The 22,395-nt window shown below is 47.5% G+C and overlaps 1 protein-coding gene and 1 long non-coding RNA gene across 5 annotated transcripts in view; one reads left to right on the top strand and one right to left on the bottom strand.

Annotated features, from left to right (window-relative positions):
* Positions 1–13,233, bottom strand: part of UNC93A (unc-93 homolog A) — a 47,322-nt gene extending 34,089 nt beyond the window's left edge. For 2 of the 4 annotated variants that reach the window (XM_072966211.1, XM_031679881.2), the window contains exon 1: positions 10,287–10,385. The gene's annotated coding sequence lies outside the window, so the exon portion shown is untranslated. Of the gene's footprint in view, positions 1–10,286; positions 10,393–13,026 lie in introns of those variants that run through there. The other 2 variants (XM_072966210.1, XM_072966212.1) reach the window with 2 other exon arrangements.
* Positions 13,234–13,380: 147 nt separating this feature from the next.
* LOC140697943 (uncharacterized) lies at positions 13,381–15,325 on the top strand. The gene is made up of 3 exons (XR_012075327.1): positions 13,381–13,425; positions 14,571–14,817; positions 15,041–15,325. It is a non-coding gene; the product is annotated as an uncharacterized lncRNA (long non-coding RNA).
* Positions 15,326–22,395: the final 7,070 nt, after the last annotated feature.

The raw sequence follows: 22,395 nt of genomic DNA on the forward strand, positions 1-22,395 counted from the left end.
TTCCCTTCTAGGGCTTTTGTAGTTTCAAGTCTAACATTGAAGGTTTTAATCCAGCTTGAGTTAACTTTTGTGAGTGTGTAAACCACAGGTCCTGTTTCATTCTTCTACACGTAGATATTCAATCAGCCCAGCACCACCCATTGAGCACTCTTGGCTCACGTGTCACATACTAGTTGACTGTACACGACTGGGTTTGTTTCTGGGCTCTTGGTTCTGTTCCCTTGGCCTGACTGTCTGGTTTTAGGCCGGGCCACGCTGTTCGATGCTTGTGCTTCCTGGCCCAGCTGCCAGCCAGGAAGTGGGGTTCTCTTGCTTCGTTCTTCTTTCTCAGGATTTCTTTGGCTATTTGAGGTCTTCGGTGGTTCCAAATAAATTTAGATGTGTTTTTTCTACTTTTGTAAAAAATGCATTGGAATTGATAGAAATTGCACTGAATCCATGGTAGTTTTGATTATACTGACATTTTAAATATCAATCCTTCCGGTCTATGAACACAGACAACTTGCCACGCATTGGTGCCTTCAATTTCTTTCATCAATGTCTTGTAGTCTTCAGAGTAGAGATCCTTTACCTTCTTAGTTAAATTTATTTCCAAGTGTCTTACTGTTTTTGATGCTACTGTGAGATCAATTTCTTTCTTTCTTTCTCAGATTTGTTGTTAGTGTAGAGAAATGCTACTGATTTTTGTAGGTTAATTTTGTAACCTGCAACTTTACCGAATTCATGGATTAGATTTTTGGTTGAGTCTTTAGGATTTTCTATGTATAAAATTGTGTCATCTGCAAATAGACGACTTTACTTTTTCCTTTCCAGTTCTGATGACTTTTACTTCTTTTTCTTGCCTGATGGCTCTGGCAGGGCTACCAGGACTACACTGAACAGGAGCGGTGAGAACGGGCTTGTCTCGTTCCCGATCTTGGAGGAAAAGCTTTCAGTCTTTCACCGGTGAGTGTGATGTTAGCTGTGGGCTTGTCACATACGGCCTTCATTATGTTGAGATATGTTCCTTCTGTGCCTAATTTGTTAGGAGTTTTTTAAAAAAATCATGAGTGGGGTTTAAATTTTGTCAAATGCTTTTTCTGCACCTACTGAGGTGGTCGCATGGTTCTTCCCTTTCGCTCCATAAATGTGACGTATCATGCTGCTAGGTCTGCATGTGCTGACCCCTCCTCGTGCACCAGGGGTAGCTCCCAGCTGCTCACGGTGAAGGGTCCTTCCAAGTGTTGCTGAATTCAGTCTGATGGCGTTTTATTGAGAATTTCTGCATCTATACTCATCAAGGATATTGGCCTGTGGTTTCCTTTTCTAGTAGCGTTCTTTTCTGAATTGGTATTGGGATAATACTGGTCTTGTAAAATGATTTGGGAGTGTTCCCTCCTCTTTGACTTTCTGAAAGAGTCTGAGAAGGATTGGTGTTAATTCTTGGAAACATTTACCAGTGAAGCCATCTGGTCCTGGGATTTCTTTTTTCTTGCTAGATTTTTAAATTAATGATTCAATTCCCTTACTAGTAATTGATCCATTTTAGATTTTTCCATTCTTTCCTGAGTCAGTCTTGGTAAGTTGTATGTTTTTAAGGAACTTTCCATTTTTTTCAGTTGTCCAGTTTGTTCAGAGCAGGCTTTTCTGACCCTTTGAATGTCTGTGACAGTCACTGCAACGTCTCCTTTCTCATTTCTAGCTCTGTTGACTTGAGTCCCTTCTCTTTTTTCTTCGGTTAGTCTAGCTAAGGGTTTGTCAATGTTATTTATCTTGTTGAATAACCAACTTTTCATTGGGTTAATCTTTTCTATTGTTTTTCTGTTCTTTTATTTATTAGTGCCCTACTCTTTATTATCCCCCCTCTTCTGCTAACTTTGGGTTCAACTTGTTCTTTCCTAGTTCCTTAGAGTGTGGAGGTAGGCGGTTTATTTGGGATCTTTCTTGACTTTTAATGTAAGCATTTGTTTTTTACGAACTTTCCTGTTACAGCTGATTTGCCGCATCCCACAAGCTCTGGTATATTGTGTTTCCATTTTCATTTGTCTTAAGGAACTTTTTTATTTCCCATTGAATTTCTTCTTTGATCCACTGGTTGTTTAGTACAGTGTTGTTTAGTTTTTATGTATTTGTGAATCTTCCAGTTTCCCTCCAGCTACTGATTTCTGGTTATCATGACATTGTGGTCGGAGAAGACAAGTGGTATGACTTCAATCTTCTTGAATTTGCTAAGACTTTTTTGTGGTCTAATATATGGTCTACCCCAGAAAACGCTCCATGCGTGCCTGAGAAGAATGTGTGTTCTGCTGTTGTCCGACAGAATGTTCTGTGAAGGTCTGTTAGGATCGTTTGATTTATAGCGTTGTTCAAATTCCTTGTTCCCTTACCGACCCTACGCCTGGGTGATCTATCCCTTGTTGGCAGTGGGGTAGCAAAGTCCCCGACTATTACCGTATTATGTTTATTACTCCTTTCAGCTCTGTTAGTTTTTGGTTAGTGTACGTAGGTGCTACCAGGTTGGGAAGATAAATATTTACACTTATTACATCTTCTTGATGTAGTGACTTTTTAATTATCGTATTGTCTCTTTTTTTTACCATTTAGTTTAAAGTCTATTTGTCTGATTATAAATACAGCTACTGCTGCTCTTTTCTTTCTTCTTTGTTTCTTTCTCTCTCTCAGTTACCATTTGCTTGAAATGTCTCTTCTCAACCCTTCACTCTCAGTCTATGTATGTCTTTAAGGCTAAAATAAATCTCTTACAGGCAGCATATTGTTAGATCTTGTGCTTTACATCCATCCATCCATCCATTTCACGTCTTTTAATTGGAGAATCTAATCAATTTATGCTTAAAGTCATTACTGGTAGGTGAGGGAGTACTCTTGCCATTTTGTTCACTGTTTTACGGTTCCTTGTTTCTTATCCTTCTGTCCTTTTGTGAGTTTTGATGTCTTTTGGTACCAGTGTACTTTGATTTCTTTACTGTGTTCTTTTGTGTAATTTCTACAGGATTTTCCCTTTTGGTTACAATGAGGCTACCAGTAAATATTTTAAACTTGTAATAACCTATTTAAATGGATGACAACTAAACTTCAATAGAATTCATCAGCTTTACACTTTTATTTCTTCTCTCCCTCACATTTTAGGTTATTGCTGTTACAATTTACATTCTTTTCTATACTGTGTAACTGATAACAGATTATTGTAGATTATGGATGTTTTTAAAATTTTAAACTAGAAAATAAGTTATCAATTAAACTAAACTATTTGCGAATGAATCATGCATCGCTATGATCATATTGCAGAATCTAACTGTAACTACTTATTTACTATTACTTGTGACACTCACTTACACTGACTTCTAATGTTTTTATGAAGTTAATTAGCCTTTTTTTTTTACTTCCACTCAGAGAGCTCTGTTCTGCATTTGTGGTGAGATGTGTCCGGGGGCAACGAACTCCCTCAGCTTCTGTGTGTTCGTGAAGGTCTGTCTTCCCTTTGCTTCTGAAGCCCAGCTGAGCCGGGTACGGGGTTCTTGGCTGGCAGTGATTTTCTTTTAATATTTTGAATATATCATCCCATTGCCTCTGACCTGACATGTTTCTGTTGAGAAATCTGCCAATTATCTTACAAGCATTTCGTTGTACCTAACTTCTCTCTTTTCTCTTGTTACTTTTAAGATTCTGTCTTTATCTTGGACCATTTAATTATAATGTGTCTCAGCGCAGCCCTGAGTTCACCCTATTTGGAGTCCTTTGGGTCTCATGGATACAGAGGTCCACTGCTGTCCCCAGGTTTGGGAAGTTCTCGGCAGCCGTGTTTGCTTTAAAAGTACTTTCTCTTCCCTTCTCTTTCTCTTCTCCTTATGAAACACCCATAATGTGAATATTGTTTCTTTCCTTTGTGTCCCATAATTCCTGCAGGCTCTCTTCGCTCTTTTTCATTCCTCTTTCTTTTTGCTGCAGCTGGGTAATTTCTGATGTCCCGTCTCCCAGGCCACTGACTCTTCCTTCTGCATGGTCAGGTCTACTTTGCAAACTCTCTGTTGAATTCTTCAGTTTAGTTACTGTATTTTTCAACTCTAGGATTTCTGGGTTTTGTTTTGTTTTGTGACAGTTGCTATTTCCTTACTGAATTCCTTGTTTTATGCTTGTATTTTTATTTTGCTATTTGTCTGTCTGCGCTTCCTTGCAGTTCACTGAACTCCCTTAAGAAGACTATTCTCAAGTCTTTGTCTGGCAGTTCAGGCATCTCCTTTTCCTCAGGGTCAGTTACTGGAGCTTTAGTAGTTCTCTTTGGTGGAGTCACGTCGACCTGATTTTTCATGCCCCTTGATTCCTGATGCTGCTGTCTGTGCATCCGAGGGATGGGGCTCCTCCGCGAAACCTCACAGGTTTGTTTTGGCGGCGACGGATCTCCAGCAGGCAGCTCCAGTTGGGGCTTCTGGGTGTGTCTTTGGTCAAGCCCTGGGCAGGAGGAACCTGCTATTATGTCTGTTTTTGGACGTGGCAGCTGTTGCAACTCTGAGAGCGGGGCTTGCGGGAATGGGGCCACTGGCTGAGAGCAGTGGGAGAGGGCTGCTGGCGTGGTGTGCTGCCCACGCGCGGCGCAGAATGGCCTCCCTGGCTGCCTGGATCCTCTGGTCGTTAGCAGGTGGGCCATGGGCTAGCTTCCCTGCCTGGTGGGGCAGCAGGACGGTCTGGGGCTTGCACAGAGTGCTGTCTGGGGACCCAGGTCAGATCTGAGTGTGCCCTGAATTCCCTGGTCAAGGAGGCCACTGAGTTTGCTGTGCATGGAGGAGGAGCTACAGGCTGCGCTGGGTTCAAGTCCCACTGCACGTGGGCCTGGGGAATGGGCTGCACAGCTCCCCGTGTGCTCCCGATGGGCCCCTGGCCACACAGGCTGAAGGTTCTCCTCGGCAACAGACAGGACTACAGACTGGACTGCCCGCCCAGGCACTGTGGGAGAAGCGGCTCTAAAGCAGTAAAACTCTTTGTTTTCTTAACCGAAGCAGACCTGCACCCCAGATTGTCTGATCGGACAGTCACTGGCCTTGCTCTGTCAACTCTCAAATCTGCCTGCGTCTCAGCTGGAATGCTGCGCAGCTCGCAGGAGCCACTGCCAGCCCTTCTGGGCAGAGGGGCTGGAAGGCCCTCTCCGCGGTGGGCGGGGCTGTGTCACGGCTCCCTGGCCGGGGCGGAGCTCTCTGGCTGGGAGGGGTGGGGGCGCCCCTCTGCCCTGGCTCGGCATTAGTCCCCTAGCCCGTGTGTAGAACACCCCATGCCCAGTGTGCTCTGCCTGCCTCCTTTTGGCTTGAGCACAGCTGGACCTCACAGCCCCCAGGAGTCCTTGCCAGCCCTTCGGGTCAGATGGGGCTGGAAGGCCCGCTCCGCAGCGGGAGGGGCTGTGACTCAGCTCCTCGTCTGGGTGCTGGCAAATCGGGCTCTTGGGCCAGTAAAACTCCTCATTTGAGGATCCAAATCAGGCAGATCTGCACCCCGCAAAGCGACCCACATTCCTGGGGTCCTCCTGAGTCCTCTTGTCCCACTGGAGGAGCTGAGGAGCTGCAGGCTCGGGGTGCCCTCTCCACCTGGGGCTGTGCCAGCCTGGGGGAGGGGCCCGCGGCCAGCCGAGGCTGCCTTCTTACCGGCGCGGCGGTCTCCCGTGGTCCCTGTGGTCGGGCTGCGGCAGCCTCGGCCCAGTGTTCCGGGGGCTCAGTGGTGCTTGCTCTTGAATGGCTGTCAGTCGCCCTTCTTGGGAGCAGAGCAAAGTCAGGAACGACCTGTGTCACCATCTCGGTGAGTCAGTCTCCCAAAATACTTCTCAGAAGAAACCACCAGCGCCACTCCTGAGTTGCTAACATGACGAGGACAGTCAACGTGGCACCTTCCTCGTAATCAAAGGGACCCAGACTCAGAAGTACGTCCCCACTGACGCTACACAGTCCCGCAGACAGCTGACTGGGACGGGGAGAGATGGGGAGCTTCCACACACCCGGAAGCTGCCCTGGCAGTTCCAGCAATGTGCCCCAGGAGCCGGGAGCCTGGGCACACCTCAGGCGGCTAGAGGTTAGGCGTGAGCGACTCAAAGGCGCCAACAATCACCTCACGCCTCAAAGCGAACATCGACACCGCGTCACTCTGAGGAGAAAAACACGCTTTTGCAGATGTGCCTGAGTTCTCCTGACCCTTACTGGGTACTTCAGTGACGGGATGTTCTAGAGAACTGGGGGGCAGCTGACCGCGGGCGCGAGTCTACCAGCCGCTTGGGTGTCCCTGCTCTGCTGCCCAAGGTCACCAAAAGCCACGCGGGCTTTCAACCGGCAGGCCTCCTGCTAAGAAGCTGGAGCCGCGCTTAGTTTAAGGGGCGTTGAATCAACGGCTCGCTCTTTTAAAGCAATTACTGATGTCCGCGAATGAACATCACTTTCTCGGCATTTAAATCTGACATCTTTGTTAATAAAAGCAGCACCAGATACATTCAAGTCTGTCCTCTTCATTAGTTACACTGTTCAGCTACAGAGAGGTGAAAAATGGATACATCAGATGCAGAACAAATTAGTGCCTACCTCAGAAAGTCTTACACTTTGGAAATAAATGTATTTAGTGATTTGTTTTTAAGAAAAAAAAAATACCGGAGAAGCAGTTCATGTTAGCACAACTCTGGCTTGAGAAGTGTTTTCTTGTAGCAAGTATTCCAAAAGGGCCAAAGCCTCAGAGCAGCGGGCTGGCCCGCCGGCCCCGGACTGAGCTGGGAGGCCGCAGCAATGAACCTGGAGCCAGTGGGGGACCCTCAGCCGAAACCCTTTAGCTCACCCCCCTAATTTTCAGAGAGAGAAGAGACCCTCTGCAGGGAAACCCAGCCCAAGTGGGGTCAGAAAATACTTGAAACAGTGCAAATACTTCCACCCTCAAAACACAAATGGAATCAGCCCTTATCTTCGCGAGACCCTGGGTCTTCTCTGCCCTATGGGTCCTCAGCACCATCTCCACCTGGGGCTTTTGAATGGCCTGATTCTGTAGCCAGAATCTTCCAGGGGGAGCTGCAGAGGCCCCTGCCCTGTGGCATCAGGTGAGGCCACCCACCCTCATGCTGAACCAGAGTGGAGGCCAGCCGGCCACTGTCACCACTTTTGACGCCTTTCACGTGCCCCATCAGCCTCGCAAGGCGGAATGAGTCAGTCTTCACTCCTGGCTGCCGTATTCAGAGGGAGGAGGGGGCTCCTGGGGTAGAAGACACTCGTGCCTGCACACCTGCACACACACACACCCTTTCCTCTCCCAGAGGCATAGCCCTGCCCCCTTCCCAGCGGGCCATCTGTTGCCCTAGAGGCAGAACTGCTCCCCCAGTCGTTCCGCGGCGGCCCGCTGGGTGCCCACCCCATGTCAGCCACCCCTCCAGGGCCGGGGGCCCCACGCTGACCGACAGCAAGTCCCCTGTCCTCACAAAGGCTTAGCTCTAGTGGAGGAACAGGAAACAGACAACTAAGCAGACAGAGAGATCCATCAAATCCAGGTGAGGTGAGCATTGCCCCCCAGCAAAGTGGGAAATACGACAGAAAGCCTGGGGAGGGGTCCCATCCGGTTCCCACCCCCATCAACACAAGGCCCCAGAGAAACCCCCGGTCACTGACACGGCCGCGCAGCTCCTCTGGGGCAGATCTGGGCCCGTTTCTTCCAACAGAAACTGGAAGTTGCGGCCCTGCAGCCTGCAGACCGGCTCGGTGAGCCCGGAGGGTGGGAGCCGCACCTCTGGCGGGTGCGGAGCGCCGAGGAGCTGGGGAAACTAGTGCCTCGGTTTGGACAGCCAAGGGCCAAATGTACGTTGGCCGCAACAGCCAGACGGGAGCAAAAGTGCTGATTACGCTGGAGTTTTCCAGCCGGCTTCCAGCTGATCATTTCTTCTGTGCAGGCAGAGCCACAGCGAGGTAAGGTGTTGCTAAACCTCCAAAGATCGTTCTGTGCCTTTGCTCCCACAGCACACAGACACCCACAAACCTCAATTTCGTCCCCAGCTAAATAATGCCATCCTCTGTCCATGCTACCCAGTCCTGCGGCTTCCTCAGTTCCAGTCACCACTGTAGCCCACGGCTCCTGCCCCCTTGGACAGTGTCAGAATGCTGAGATGTTGTCCTGGTCACTTTTTATTGCAAGAGAAGCGACTCTTTTCAGTAGCACACTGAAAACCATTTCGGGCCACCTCACCGGGCGCTTGTGCAGGCGGCACAGCTTGCCTGTGAACCGCAGGTGCCCCAGCAGCTGGCGGTCTGGGGACTAGTGAAGTCTTTGGAAAAGATTTGCTGGCTAGATGTAGAAAGGAAGACTGGACGAGGACTGGATGTGATGGAGTGAGACCATTTTATAAAGGTCTCTATTGCAAACCATTGCCTGGGTTTTGGATAAAAATACTAGAAAATCATCTCCATGAAAAAGCCATCCACACACGTGTGTATGCATATATGAACACAGATACAGAGGCTCACACATCTATATGGCTACATGCAGTGGGTCTGTAAGTAGCCTCACATCAAACCCTTCTCAGGAAAACAGAGCCTGTGGGAGGACGGGGGTCTGTGCACACGTTCTACCCCGTGCCCCCTAGATGGGGGTCTGTGCACACCTTCTATCTCATGCCCCTCTGTACTATTTCCATATTTTTAGAAAGAGCATCATCTACTTTTAAAAATAAGGATTTTAAGGAAAATATATTTTCATAAAGAAATTCTCCAATTCATAAAAATATCTGCAAATGATGAGACCAACAAGGGACTGATTTCCGAAATACACCAACACCTCATACAGTTTAATATCAAAAGAAACCAAACAACCCAATCAAAAAATGAGCAGAAGATCGAAATAGACATTTCTTTAAAGACATCCAGATGGCCAACAGGCACATGAAAAGATGCTCACTGTTGCTAATTATTAGAGAAATGCAAATCAAAACTACAATAAGGTATCATCTCACACCAGTCAGAATGGCCATCATTAAAACATCTACCAATAATAAATACTGGAGAAGTTATGGAGAAAAGGGAACCCTCCTACACTGCTGGTGGGAATGTAAATTGGCAGAGCCACCATGGAGAACAGTATTGAGGGTGCTTAAAAAACTAAAAATAGAGTTACCATATGATCCAGCAATCCTACTCCTGGGCTTATATCTGGAGGGAACTCCAATTCAAAAAGATCCATGCACCCCAATGTTCATAGCAGCACTATTTACAAAAGCCAAGACATGGAAACAGCCTAAATGTTCATCAACAGATGACTGGATAAAGAAGATGTAGTATATATATACACAATGGAATACTACTCAGCCATTAAAAAGAATGAAATAAAGCCATTTGCAGCAACATGGATGAAATTAGAGATTATCATAGTAAGTGAAGTAGGTCAGACAGAGGCAAATATCGTATATCACTTACATGTGGAATCTAAAAACACGACACAGATGAACTTATTTGCAAATCAGAAACAGACTCACAGACATGGAAAACAAACTTATGGTTACCGAAGGGGAAATGAGGGGAAAGGAATAAATTGGGAGTTTGGGATTAGCAGATACTAACTACTATATACAAAATGCACACACAACAAGGTCCTACTGTACAGCACAGGGAACTATACTCAGTATCTTGTAATAACTTATAATGGAAAAGAATTTGAAAAAGAATATGTATGTATATGTATAACTGAATCACTTTGTTGTACACCTAGAATGACACACCATTGTAAATCAACTACACTTCAATAAAAATAAATGCATAAGAAATAAAGAACTTTAAAAATTAAACCAAAACACTGACATTTTTAGGTCTCTTACTTGCATCATTAACCGGTTTACTGCCGGCCTCTCTGAATCCCCTCACCCCACACGCCGGGGGGTCTACAAAGCAAATGCACAGGCCTTGGGCCCCTGACACCCTCTTGTGCTTCCAGATGGAGCCCCGCCCCCCTCCCTGCCCTGCACACCCAGGCCAGCCGTCCTCTGGGCAGAGCAGTCCTACCACTGTGGTCCGGCTGCATCCCCAGGGTTCCACACTGGCCTGTCTATGGGCAGCTGGAGAGACCCAAGAAGAGTGGCTGGGTCCCTGCAGGAGCCCGGCAGACAGCCGTGCAGATGGCCACCTCACAGTCCCAAGCCTCCCCAGAGCTCTACTCTGCACAGGACGCAGAGGGCTGTGGAAGAGAAGGCAGGACCCTGTCCCGGCCTGGAGTCCTGGGGCTGGGGACTGCTGTCATAACTGGACACTGCCCTCTGCCCCAGAGCACCGGCTGCCTCCCTCTGAGAGGTCACCACCTACCTGCACACTGTGCTTGGTCCAGAGTCACTTTGTTCCCGTGACAGGGGCACGAGCAGGGCCAGGAGCCAGGAGCGGACGGGAAGGGCAGCCTTGCTCAGGTGCGGCGAGAGCAGGCTATGACGTGCTGTGAGAACTGGAAAGGATTATGACTCACAAGGGGCGTGAGAGTTCTGGCTCCCAGCCAGCTGCCTGCAGGGGACCTGACCTCTGTGATCTGGGCTTGGTCACCGTGAGCTGAGCGTCCGGAGTTCCTGAGGTGGGGCACCCAGCTGGCGTGGGACCCAAGAGCCTCCGTGGCAGCGACTCTCCTGAGTGACTGCTCTTAGATGGCCAAGAACCAGCAGGCAACGTGCCCAACTCTGTCGATGACCTTCGGAGCCCAGACAGGGGTCTGCACCCGACCTCGGGACCAGGGCTTGTCCTGGGAAAACCGGCTGTGTGTGGGCGCCACAAGCAAAATCGTGTTTTCCAAGTGATCCCTAATACCTTGCCTTTTTTAAGCCCATGTGCTCTTTAGTTATGGTGTTTAACCGTGTCTTCCCAGTCGCTCAGAAAGCAGTCGTCCCTGCTCACGTGGACAACAGGCGAGCTCTGGGTGGTGACGCGGAGTGAGGACAAGGACTGGGGGTTACATCCTAGCCTCCACGCTATGGTTTTGTGTCTTCAACTTTCGTCTTGTCCCCTCCCCAGCCCCGATGGTCCAAAGCTGTTTTAAACATCCACCCTCCACGGCTTTCACACCTCCGCTCTTTTATTTCCCAGGAGATGAGGTTCTCGACCCCACCTCTTACTGACGAGCTACTGATGAAGTCTGCCCGATGCTGCCGCCCACCGCAACAGGGAATCCACGGGAGCCGTGGACTGTGGCCCAGGGCCCACGGCAGAAAACGGCCCAGAAGGGGCTTCCCTGGGCTGCGGCAGAAGGTGTACTGGGCTCGCCAAGGTCAGTGCACGTCCCCCGAGTCTCGCTCCTGTGGTCTCGGGGTGAGGACAGCCCAACGTGCGCCCTGAGGGGCCGCCCCAGGCCGGAGCCAGGAGCCAGAGGGGTGTCCTCCATCCTCCATCTGTCTGTCGGTCTGTCCACAGTACTGTGGCCCTGGTTCTGATGGACATGTTCCCCATGCTTTGCCCTTGGCATTCAGTGAATATTTTTCAGATTTGGTAGAACATATAGATTCTACCAAAATAAGAAAACACCTGACTTAAGAATGCAATGCTCCCAGAAGGGGTTTAACATTCTGCCAGATTCCAACTCTATAAAATCATTTACTGGAGGGGCCTGGTGTCCATTTACCATTGAGAGCTTTGCAAATGACAGTGTTCGGGCCGAGTTATGGCTGACGTTGCTGGTTGGAAGGCTTTTCCTGTGACCGCGCCCTCAGGAGTGAAGCCTCTTCCATCGCAGGACGGGCCTCGTGTGCTGCAGGCCCGCTAGCAAGGAATGAGGGCGTCACCCTCATGCAGGCGGGGTTGGAGGTCAGCTTGGGTCCCCTTCTGTCGCTGCCGCGGAGGGCGAGGTGAAGCCCCAATGATGGACTCTTCCCGGACCAGCTTTGATTGAACAGCTCACCTGATTCAAGCCCTGTTCTGTTTCTTTAACAAGAAAACTCACTTTTTAATTTTTTCTTTCAATTCCACCCCCAAGCAAAGGCCGCCTCAACGCTGGCAGCCCCGAAGCAAAATTCTTAGGGAAGAAAGCAGCAGGTTGGGACCAGCTGGAGTGGAGTATCCACCACTGGTCCACCTCCCCCCGCGGGTAGGGGTGGGCGTCCCGGGAGCACCAGCCAGGGGCCAGGCCATCCCTGCAGCCGGGGAGCAGCGCCCAGAGGAGGAGGGCGTGTGTGCTCCGGGGCCGGGCGTCACCTGGGAGACGTCCAGTCCTGGCCCCCGTCGTGCTCCTGGCTGAGTGAGGACAGCAGGGATCGTCCCCCCTTCCTCAGGGGACTCGGTGGGCTCTCCGGAGATCTCCGTGGACGGCGTTCCTTCTGAAGGAGCGGAAAGCCACCGAGGTGGCCCCTGAGCCGGTCAGGCCTGTGCGTGCAGCTGAACTGCCCTACGGCGAACACGCGCCCCTCCGCGTGCACTCTTTTCCTAGAATAACTTACCCTTTCGCCCTAGGGGTCTTGAAAGAGCGTCAAGGACTGAACCTCAAGAAAACGAGCAGATCCTCCTAAATTCCTCTGCAGCAAGTTCTTATCAAGATGAAGAGGACGTGACACCCTGTAAACCGCTCTGACTGTTCCCGCCTTTTCTGTCCCATCCAGTTTTCCCGTAAAACCTCCAGACCTCAACCCCAAGAGGCGCACGCGGTCTTTAAGGCATAGCCGGCTCTGCCCCTCCTTTGCCGGCGAAGCAGTGAAGCAGTTCTTCTCTAATTCTCCCCACACTCTGCCCCCGACTCTTGATTCGCTGTCGGGGGACAGAGGCCGGTGTTTCGGCAGCGGTTGCACCAGCTCTTTCTGCATTTACCCCCAACTACCAGGGGCAGTGAGTCCGCAGTGATCTTGGCTTCATAGTTTTGAACTCTACAAAGTATCAACTTACTTGCAGCATGACTTACTCAGAGCAAAGTGTAATGTTAAAAAAAACAAAGCACTCAAAACATGTTTTTCTTCTAATTGGCTTTAAATTCTCAATTCCGGGTGCATATCCAGCATTCTCATCAAATTCAGTGTGTTCACCCAGAGTCATCAAGTAACTCAGTAGAGAATTTGGTCGGAAGCACCTGTCTGTCCCTCACCTGAAGTCAGTCATGTGCTGGCTGACCTGGAGCCCGGCTTCAGCCGCAGCTTCCCCGATGGCCGCAAAGTGCCGTGCAGATCCTGTGCCCTCTAGGGATGGTGGCCTGGAGGTGCTGCCCCCCTTCCTCCCCCCACGGGGGCTTCTTCAGGGGCAAGTCCTGGCACCTGCTCCTACCTACTTCCCTGAGCATTATTTATGTGCCGGGAACCAGACACGGCAGGGGGCAGTCACTGTCCTTGACCCCTGGCCCTCACATTTGGGTAGACGCAGCTGTGAGGGCTCGTATTGTGACATGAGGAGGCCTGTGACATACGGGGGCCCTGGTACACCTAGAGGGATGCATAGTCTAGGTGGAGGAGGGAGCTTTGGTGAGGGGCGTCTACGCTGACACTGAGGGGTAAATTCTCCCATAGAGGGAACAGTGGCGAAACAGACCAGAGAGCTCAGGGCTCACAAAAGCAAGTCAAAGTAACCAGAACAGCAGGCGGGGGAGGCGGGGGAAGGGGTTGGGGTAGGAGGGGTCCTTCAAGGCTGGAAAAGGAGCCGGGGCTTGTCCCAAGCCTAGTGAAGAGTTAGAGCTTCATCAGCACGTGTCGGCACGGAGAGCATGGAGTCTCCGTATTAATCAGCACCAACTCCCTGATAGAAACAGCCCCTAGGTTGTGCCTGCAAACACCCTAGCCATCTGCCGTCCTCCCAGGTCTCTCCTGGACAAAGAGATCGCTGTCTACGTGCAGTTGTTTTTGCTGGAGATTAATTGTTTTTAGAAAATACTTTCATATGTCTGTATGTCCAGAAAGATACCCTCTGGCGAGCACCACTGTGTGTGTTCTTTACAGTTGCCTGGGCTGTAATTAGCAAGCAGGTTTGATGAAGTGCATTGGAAATTCACCTGTTATAATGAAACCTTTTAGGGGGCGGTGGAGATTGCTGCTGCTTTTTAAAAATTTCTCCTTCTCTGACATAACTTCTCCTGCCCTGACGTCCACCCAGTCACAAAGTCTTTCAGAGTCTAACTGTCGGTAGCTCTTCTCCCCCACCACCCCATTACCTGATCAGCTCTGCAGGGTCACAGCCACATCACCCTGGTCTTCCCGCTTCTGATACCAGCTCCATTTCTAGCCAGAGCAGTGGGTCCAAGATGGAAATTTGATTGTGTTCCTTCAAAGCTTTAACAGTTTATTTACCATTTTAAGGGGAAAAAGGTCCACTTCCTTGACAGGGCACATGAAGACCTAGAGTCCTCGTTTCTGCTCCCTTGCCCTGTGTCCCTATTCCCGGACGAGCCACGGGGGCATCTTGGTAAAGGCGCCCCTGCTGGTGTCTCTGCTGGAAATTCGCATCTGGCCTTCCTTGCTGGCTAACTTCATCTCTTCTCAGAGGATTCCACTAAGATGTCACTTCCTTCAGAAATCTTTCCTTGCGATCTTTCCGTCTTGGTGGACCCCTCCCTGAATTTCTATTTCCATCCCCGAGTCTGTCCGCTCCCCCGAGTTCCTGCAAAAGACTTTTATCTCTATGTCTCTGTGTGTCTCTGCCCAGTGCCTCAAGATTGGGAAGGCACTCCTGGCCGGGGAAAGAAGGAATGGACGTGGAGTCTGCAAGACCTTGGACGATTTCATCCAAATAATTACGGAGGGAGTTTGCCTGCACTGCTCATATTGGCCGGTTACAAATCACCTGTGAATTCGTACCTTTAACAGCTTGCCACAGTTTTCTGACTTTCATAGCTACAAGATGTGATCAAATGTTTTGGAAGCAGAATAAGCCAAAACCGACTGTAGAGCTGGTAGGCTGGGAGGAGGCTAAGGCAGAGCAGGGAGGGGTTTATTCATTAAAGTGATTTTTAAAATTTAATTTAATTTGAAGTAGCCCAAGGAGCAGGGTTGAGCTGAGTTTTTCTGAGGCTCCATCTTCTCATGCTACATGCAGTGGATTTAAGTTAGAATCCCAGAGCAGAGAATGGTGCTTTACCAGAAAGCTAATTTCCTCTCACTCTTTTGTGGTCTCAGGCTGGTTCACACCCCAGGAGTTTTGGTGAATGTTCCAGGGGGCTCTCTTGGGCAGAGCCTCTATGCAAGATGGATCTGGAAACCAAACAGGCTGGAGGAACTGCAAGAGACCTGAAGAAGGCAGGGCAGCAGCCTCCTCTCTCATCCACACTGAGTGCAGGACCGCTGGGTCCTGGGACGGGCACAGCTCCTGGCCAGGCTGCCGCGGAGACCCCGCCTGGAGCGGGCACGGACAGGGCGATGGGAGCCAGGCTGGCGGCCCAGGAATTCAGGTCCAGGCTTAGACACGGCTTTCAGAGCACGAACGAGTACCTCCTCGTTTCACATGAGGTTTCATATTTCATCTTCCTTCTTTCAAATAAAAGTAAGTTGGTGTGAGTGATGATTGATTTTGTGACATAGGGCACTTCGCGCTTTATTCTAAAGTCAGGTAGATCCTGGTTTCCCCAGGAACTCAGTTTACTTTTAGGTCAACGAAGCTTCCGAACGAGACCCCCACCCTGTTCCAGGACGGAAGCCCTCACACTCCTGTTCCCAGGATGCAGGCCTGGGCCACATCGTGACTTCGGGAGACAAGAACTGAAGTGCGATTTTAAAACATGACGCGAAGAGACGACTCACAGGGTGGGAGGAAATATTCGCAGTGATTTCTCTCTGACAAGGTTCCAGCATGAAGAGCAGGTAAAGACTCTCACAGCTCGACCACAAGAAGGCCATGCAACTAAAAACTAGCTGTTTATCAGAAAAAGACATTCATCCAAATGGCTGATAAGGTGTGAAAAGATGGGCTGCCTCACAGGTCACCAGGGCAACGCAGATCAGAGCCGCCACGCTTGCGGGGAAATGCGTTTCCTCTGCGTGTTAGCGCAGTGACGTGCGTGCACGTGCCTTCCCTCTTAGGTGGGGCTAGTTTAGTGCGCTTGTCAATCATCTGCGTCTGTGTTATGCTTTGTCGTCCGGACCTGCTGGTAAGTGAGAGACGTGCAAGGCGAGCTCTCAGACTACCAAGGCGGGTTTACCAGTTACTCCCTTGTTCAGCTTCAATTCTGCTTAAAATATTCTAAAGCCTATTTTATTTTTCTTCCTTTTTTCAGAGTTGTTTGTACCTTTTGATTGCTTTTATCCATCCCCCCTGCCCAGCCCTTACCTCCGGTGACCACAAATCTGGACTCTTTTTCTATGAGCTTATGTGTTTGTTTGTTTTTGAAGTATGATTGACCTACAACGCTTTGCCGGTCCTGGTGAGCCACACGGCAATCCCGCATTTCCATGCATTTCAAAACCATCACCGTCGTGAGTCCAGCCCCACCGCTCACCACACAAAGATACTGCCCAGGTGTTGCTGCATCCCCCACGCCGCACACCTCTCACGCGGCCACTGACCTTACACCTGGGGCTTCTGTGCCTCTAGTCTCCCTCCTCTGCTCCCCCCCCGCCCCTCCCCTCTGGGAGCCACCTGTTTGTTCTCTGTGTCCCTGACTCGGTTTCTCCTGTGTGTGTTCAGTTGTGTGTTTTAGTTCCCGCACGAGTGAAATCAAAGGGTAGCTGTCATTTTTTGTCTGTCTTATTTCACTTAATAGAGCCTATTTCTTTATAAGTTTAAATTTGTTACGTCTTCTTATTGAGTTGAATTTTTTAAATTATTTTGTGGCCCTATTTATTCATAATAATGCTCTTATTGGTCCTAAAGATTTTTTGATCCAATTATAATAATGATAGATTTCCAAAGCTTACTGTTGGCTTAACATATATATTTCCATCTTTTATTTCCAACTTTTTCATATCCTTATAATTTAGGTGTGTCTGTGGAACTAGGTATAGGTGAATTAAAAGAATCTAAGCTGAAAAACCTGCCTATCCACTTGAAATTTAGTTCAGTAATAGTGTAGGTACTAAAATATTTAAACTTATGATTTCAATATTATTTGTGCTTTTTCTTTCTCCTAATTTTTTACTCCTTTTGTTCTCCTTTACAGTTTCTTTTTAATTTGTTTGAATTTATACTTGTTTTCTTGCTCCATTTCCGTTCTATTTTAGGTGTCAAGCCCTCTGCTTTCACTCTTTTAATCATGATCCTTGACACTGAACTACACATATGTGACTAACCGCAAGGAAATTCATGTCTTAAGCCCTCTGCCTGAACAATAAGAATTTAAGGGCACCCAATTTATATGCTGTTTTTTGCAGTCTATTATCTATTTTTAATTTAATCTCCCAAATTTAACTTTATTATTTTCTGCAGACAGTATTAGCATACATTTACCTGTGTCCTCAACAACATCTTTACTCATTATTCTGTCTTACATGTCAGGCATTCCTACTGGGTAACTTGCTCTTTTTTTGAAGTTTATTCTATAGAATTTCCTTCAGTGAATTCTTGGGTGGTTAAAACTTTCCAGCTTTTTTGTTTGTTTGTTCCTTTTAATCTTAAACTGTATTTATGATACTGTTACTTTTGAAAGGCAGCTAATTCTTGGCATGTATTTCTAGCTCAGCAGCTGTTTTTGTCTAAGAGCTCTGAAGATAATCCAGGTTCTTGTTGTTCGGAAGCTCATGTCAGTCTGCTGCCGTTCATCCGTAGGTGATCTGACTTTTCACTCTGGTTGCTCTTTTTTTAAAAAAAATTTTTTTGTTGGAGTAGAGTTGATTTGCAATGTTGTGCTAGCTCCTGGTGTGCAGCACAGTGATGCAGTTTTATGCATATTCTTTTTCAGATTCTTTATCATTATAGGTCATTTTAAGCTATTGAGTATAGTTCCCTGTGCTCTACAGTAGGATCTTGTTATTTATCTATCTTACACACAGTAGTTTGTATCTGTTAAATCCCAAACTCCTAATTTATACCCCCTCCTGCCTTTCCCCTTTGGTAACCAAAAGTTTGTTTTCTATGTCTGTGAGTCTATTTCTCTTTTGTAAACAAATTCACTTGTCTCATTTTTTTCGATTTCACATATAAGTGATGTCATATGATATTTGTCTCTGACTTACTTCACTTAGTATGACAGTCTCTAGGTCCATCCATGTTGCTGCAAATGGCATTATTTCATTCCTTTTTTATGGCTGAGTAGTATTCCATTGTATACATATACCACAATTTCTTTATCCAGTCATCTGTCGAACATTTAGGTTGCTTCCATGTCTTGGCCATTGTGAACAGTGCTGCTGTGAACACTGGGGTGCATGTACTTTTTCAAATTAGAGTTTTCTCCAGTATGTGCCCGGGAGTGGGATCGTCTGGTTGCTCTGATGCCCCTCTTTTGGTCTCTTCTCATCCATCTTTTCACTCTAAGGGGTCGAGGTGTGGCTCTCTTAGTCTTGCTGATTCATGTGTTACTGCTGTATCTGTGGATTCATATCACTCATTAGTTCTGGAAAATTCTCAGCTGTAATTTTTTTCAGTTTCCTTTGCTCTGGTCTTTTCTTTTGAACCTCTTTCTAGAGTTGTGTTAAAACTCCTTGTTCTATTCTTCATGTCCCTTTACCTCTCCTAACTACCTCTGCTCTCTCTGTATCACAATCTGGGTGATCTCTCCGATTTGTTTTCCAATTCACTTGTTTTCTCTTCTGCTTTATCTAGTCAATAGTTTAACCCATTCATTAAAATTTTGATTTAATGTTTTTCATTTAAAAATTCTGTTTATTTCTTTTATAATATATCTGTTCATTTTTTCATAGTTTTTTGGTCCCTGATTATTTGTTATTCCATTTTTTATTCTTTAAGCATTTTAGACATGCTTATTCTATATTTTGTATCTCAAAATTCCACACAGGATAAGCTTGTTCATTGTTTCTGTTAATTTTCACACACGGAGGCATTTTCCTTGTGTTTTCAGTCATGTTTGATTGTAAGCTCATATTAAATCGATAAGCATCGGTCCCCTAAGGCTCCAGGAAGGATCTGCATTTGCCTCTGGAGACAGCTAGAGGCACTCAGCATCCAGAGGGCATGACCAGCCTGGAGCTGTGCGCCCTGCTCGGGAATCCAGCTCAATGCACGAGTTTCTAGTTATCTTCCAGCTTCTTGAAATGGCTTAAGGCGTAGTCTTTTACCCTTTGGCCAGACTCCTTTTTCAGAGTAACTCTTTTCACATTAGCTTTCTCCATACCACTCTCTCCTTTTATTTCAGCTCATGTTTTTTGAGGATTTTACTGCTTTGGCTGTTGGAAATTTCCCTTACAGGAGTCAGTTTGGAACAGGGAGTTAGAATGATCTGAATAAATGAGGTGGACAGAATTAAGTAAGAGAACATAAAGGCAGTGGAGGAGAGAGCTGCAGTCTGAGCGTCCGTGACAGCACAGGAGAAGGTTCTGGCACGTGAAACAGAAATACTGGGGGGCTGAACTCCCAGTGATCTCCTCCAAACGACAAACGTCCTTAAGAACCTTTCAGTGGCTTCCCACTGCTGATAGGATAAATCCCAAGTTTCTTGGCAGTTTATAAAGCTCTTTGTCGTGTGACGCTTACTCCCTCAGCTTCATCTTTCACCGTCTAACTGCTGAAGGGCCGTAAATACACCACCTCAAAGTCTGCCGTTTGGGCATGAGAATTATTTTGAGCTGAAGGAATTTAAGTTCCTATAATCCCTTCTCTGCCTAAAATCAGAGCCTCCCCCCACCACCAAACTGAAAAGAATTCGGTTGTCATTAACCCCCTTCCACGAGCAACCTCGTCTTCTTGGAGATTTCAGCCTGATACCCAGACAGACTCGGTCACAAACGATCACCTCACACCTCTGCTCCTAAGGGCCCGCTGTCTTTCCAAAAAGACACTTGCTTTCCCATAAGTGCCCTTTGCCTCCCTCCTTTCCCCTGTGAAGTTAGGTATAGAGACCCCAAGCTCTAGCCGCTCCAGTGAGTCACTCACCTCCAGGTGGCCCATGTGTGCGTGTGACGCACCCGTTAAACTTAGGCTGTTTGTCTCCTATCCATCCGTCTTTTATGAGTCTAATTACAGGGCCCCTGGCAGAGAAGCTGAGAAGGCGTTTTTTCTCCCCTGCACTGTTCTCTTTTCCCCATGTTGCTCTTTGTGAAGGCTGAACACTGAGCAGCCCAGCTTCCCCACCTGCCTCCTGGCCACTGTTGGGCTCGTGTCCTCTTTCCCTCCCTGCAATGCCTTCCCTCCTACCCACCGCTCTCTTCTTCATAATTCAAGTCCTGGCAGAGAGTTCACCTCCTCTGAAAGCCTTCTCCAGTTCTTCCAGCCACGCAGGGATTACGTGTTCTGTTCACCCAGCAGCTTGCTGTAGTGGTCTATCTGTTACGCTCTCCATTGAACTGTGACGGAATTTTTCATTGAATATGACTCTCTCCCCTCTCTGAACATTTAGCACACGCCAGCTTCTGTAATAAAAGCTCCATGTACGTGAATTCATTTAAAGCTCACAATCTGTTGAGATAGGTACTAATATTATTTCTACTTTACAGATGATGAGAGAAAGCTTAGAGATAATGACGGTTGATCTTACGTGTTTTGACTGGGCCACAGGGTGCCCAGATATTTGGCTAAATGTCATTCTGGATGTGTCTGTGAGGGTGCTTCCACGTGAGATTCACATGTGAAAAATAGACTGAGTAAAGCAGATGGCTTTCCCCAGTGTGGGTGAGCCGCATCCAATCAGTTGAAGGCATGAACAGACCAAAAAGGCTGAGAAAGGAAGAATTTGCTCTCTGCCTGGTAGTTTTCAAGGTGGGACAGTGTCTTCTGCTTTCAGACTTGGACTTGGACCAGAACCACACCATCAGCCCTCTTGGGTCTCCAGCTTGTAGACAGCAAATCTTGGGATTTCTCAGCCTCCATAATTCTGTGTGTGAGTCAATTCCTTATTTTATGTTTGTCTCCTATTGTCTCTATTTCTCTGAAGAATCTAACTAATACAAAGGTATTAAAAACTTGTCCACAAACAACTAACAGCTTGCAGAGATACAGAACCAAGGGGACACTCTGGATCCATATACTGTATCATACCCTAAAGGATGTTTGCAGCATCAGACTGATATTGAAAAATACTATAAATTAAAAAAAATAAAAACCATTTGTAAAGGAAGAGAATTGAAGCTCAGAGAGCTAATAACGAGTTTTCGGCCGTAGAACCGAGGCCCTGGCTCGACCTAATGATTTCCTGACCGTGTGAAGGCCGTCTCTCGGCTCGTCACTCTCCTCTGAGTGCCACTTCATGTTTTGCCAAACACTTGGTACTGTTTGTTTTGAAAGAACCATAGGGTGAAGGACCGGTGGTGCTGTGCCCTGAATTTTAGGTAGAGGGAACTGACTCAGCCCCGCACGTCCAAGCAGTGCCTTTCCCAGCACAACACATCGTCTGCACGGTGGCTGAGTTTCTTTCACTGGCCTTCAGATGCCCACAGGGTCTCAACTTGCAAATCACAGACTGCCTTCTAACACCTACGCAGGTGCTGCAACCCGGTGCAAAAGCAGAATGTAGTTTTCTCTCTGTAAAAAGAACAACATTTCCTTAGACTATTGGTCTGCTCTCAGTAAGACACTGTGAAAAGCTTCCCTTTACCTTTTGAGTCATCTGCCTGGAAAGCAAAGATTTTGTGTCCTTCCAAACTTTCCTGTGCTTCCTGCCTTTCTCAGGTCTTTGATTACTCGGAGAATTGAGTCTTCTCGATTTTAAAGGAGCTGAATTCAGTTCACAACGACACAACCATCTCTGTTTGCCTTTAACTCTCCCATTGTCACTTAGTTTCAATAGATAATTAAGCATCGTTTCGTAATGATCTGTGATCCTATTTGATCAAATGTGAAATCTGTTGACATTTTTGACAACGTCCCAAGATCAGGTTCTAAACGGAATCTTTTTGACCTCGAACTAACTTTAAGGCTTCCCAGAAGGACCCTGGTGAAAGATACATGGACTTAATCAGGTTTGTTTGGTACGTGAAATCACAGGGGCGGCACTGCCAACCAGGAGCAGATGGGAACCGTCCTAGGTCATATGTGTATAAATATGTCTTACTAACGTAGGTGTCCAGAAGCTGAGCTTCATGGAAGTTTGTCAATACCCTCGCTGCAAAAATTTGTCAGCTGTTATCTTAAGTTGTTGTATGGTACAGAAATAACCAAATTCCCTTATCAATCAACTCTCATCATATCTCTAAAGACGGCCGTTTTTTTAAAAGTCTTCTTGCCATTTATAGACAGTTATTGTTTAACTCTGATGTTTTTGCAGAAGTGCCTCATCTTGTGAGGGATTCACGGAGACGCCTCCAGCAAGTGTAGGTTCTGTAACTTTGAGGTGGTTCCGCTAAAGTGGAATGAACTGTGCCCTTCAACCTTCAAAAGGACTATACCTGGTCTTCCTCACTTCCCAGGGGCAGACAAGCGTCAGGGACTT

The sequence above is a fragment of the Vicugna pacos genome, chromosome 8 (assembly GCF_048564905.1).
Source record: "Vicugna pacos chromosome 8, VicPac4, whole genome shotgun sequence".
Taxonomy (NCBI): domain Eukaryota; kingdom Metazoa; phylum Chordata; class Mammalia; order Artiodactyla; family Camelidae; genus Vicugna; species Vicugna pacos.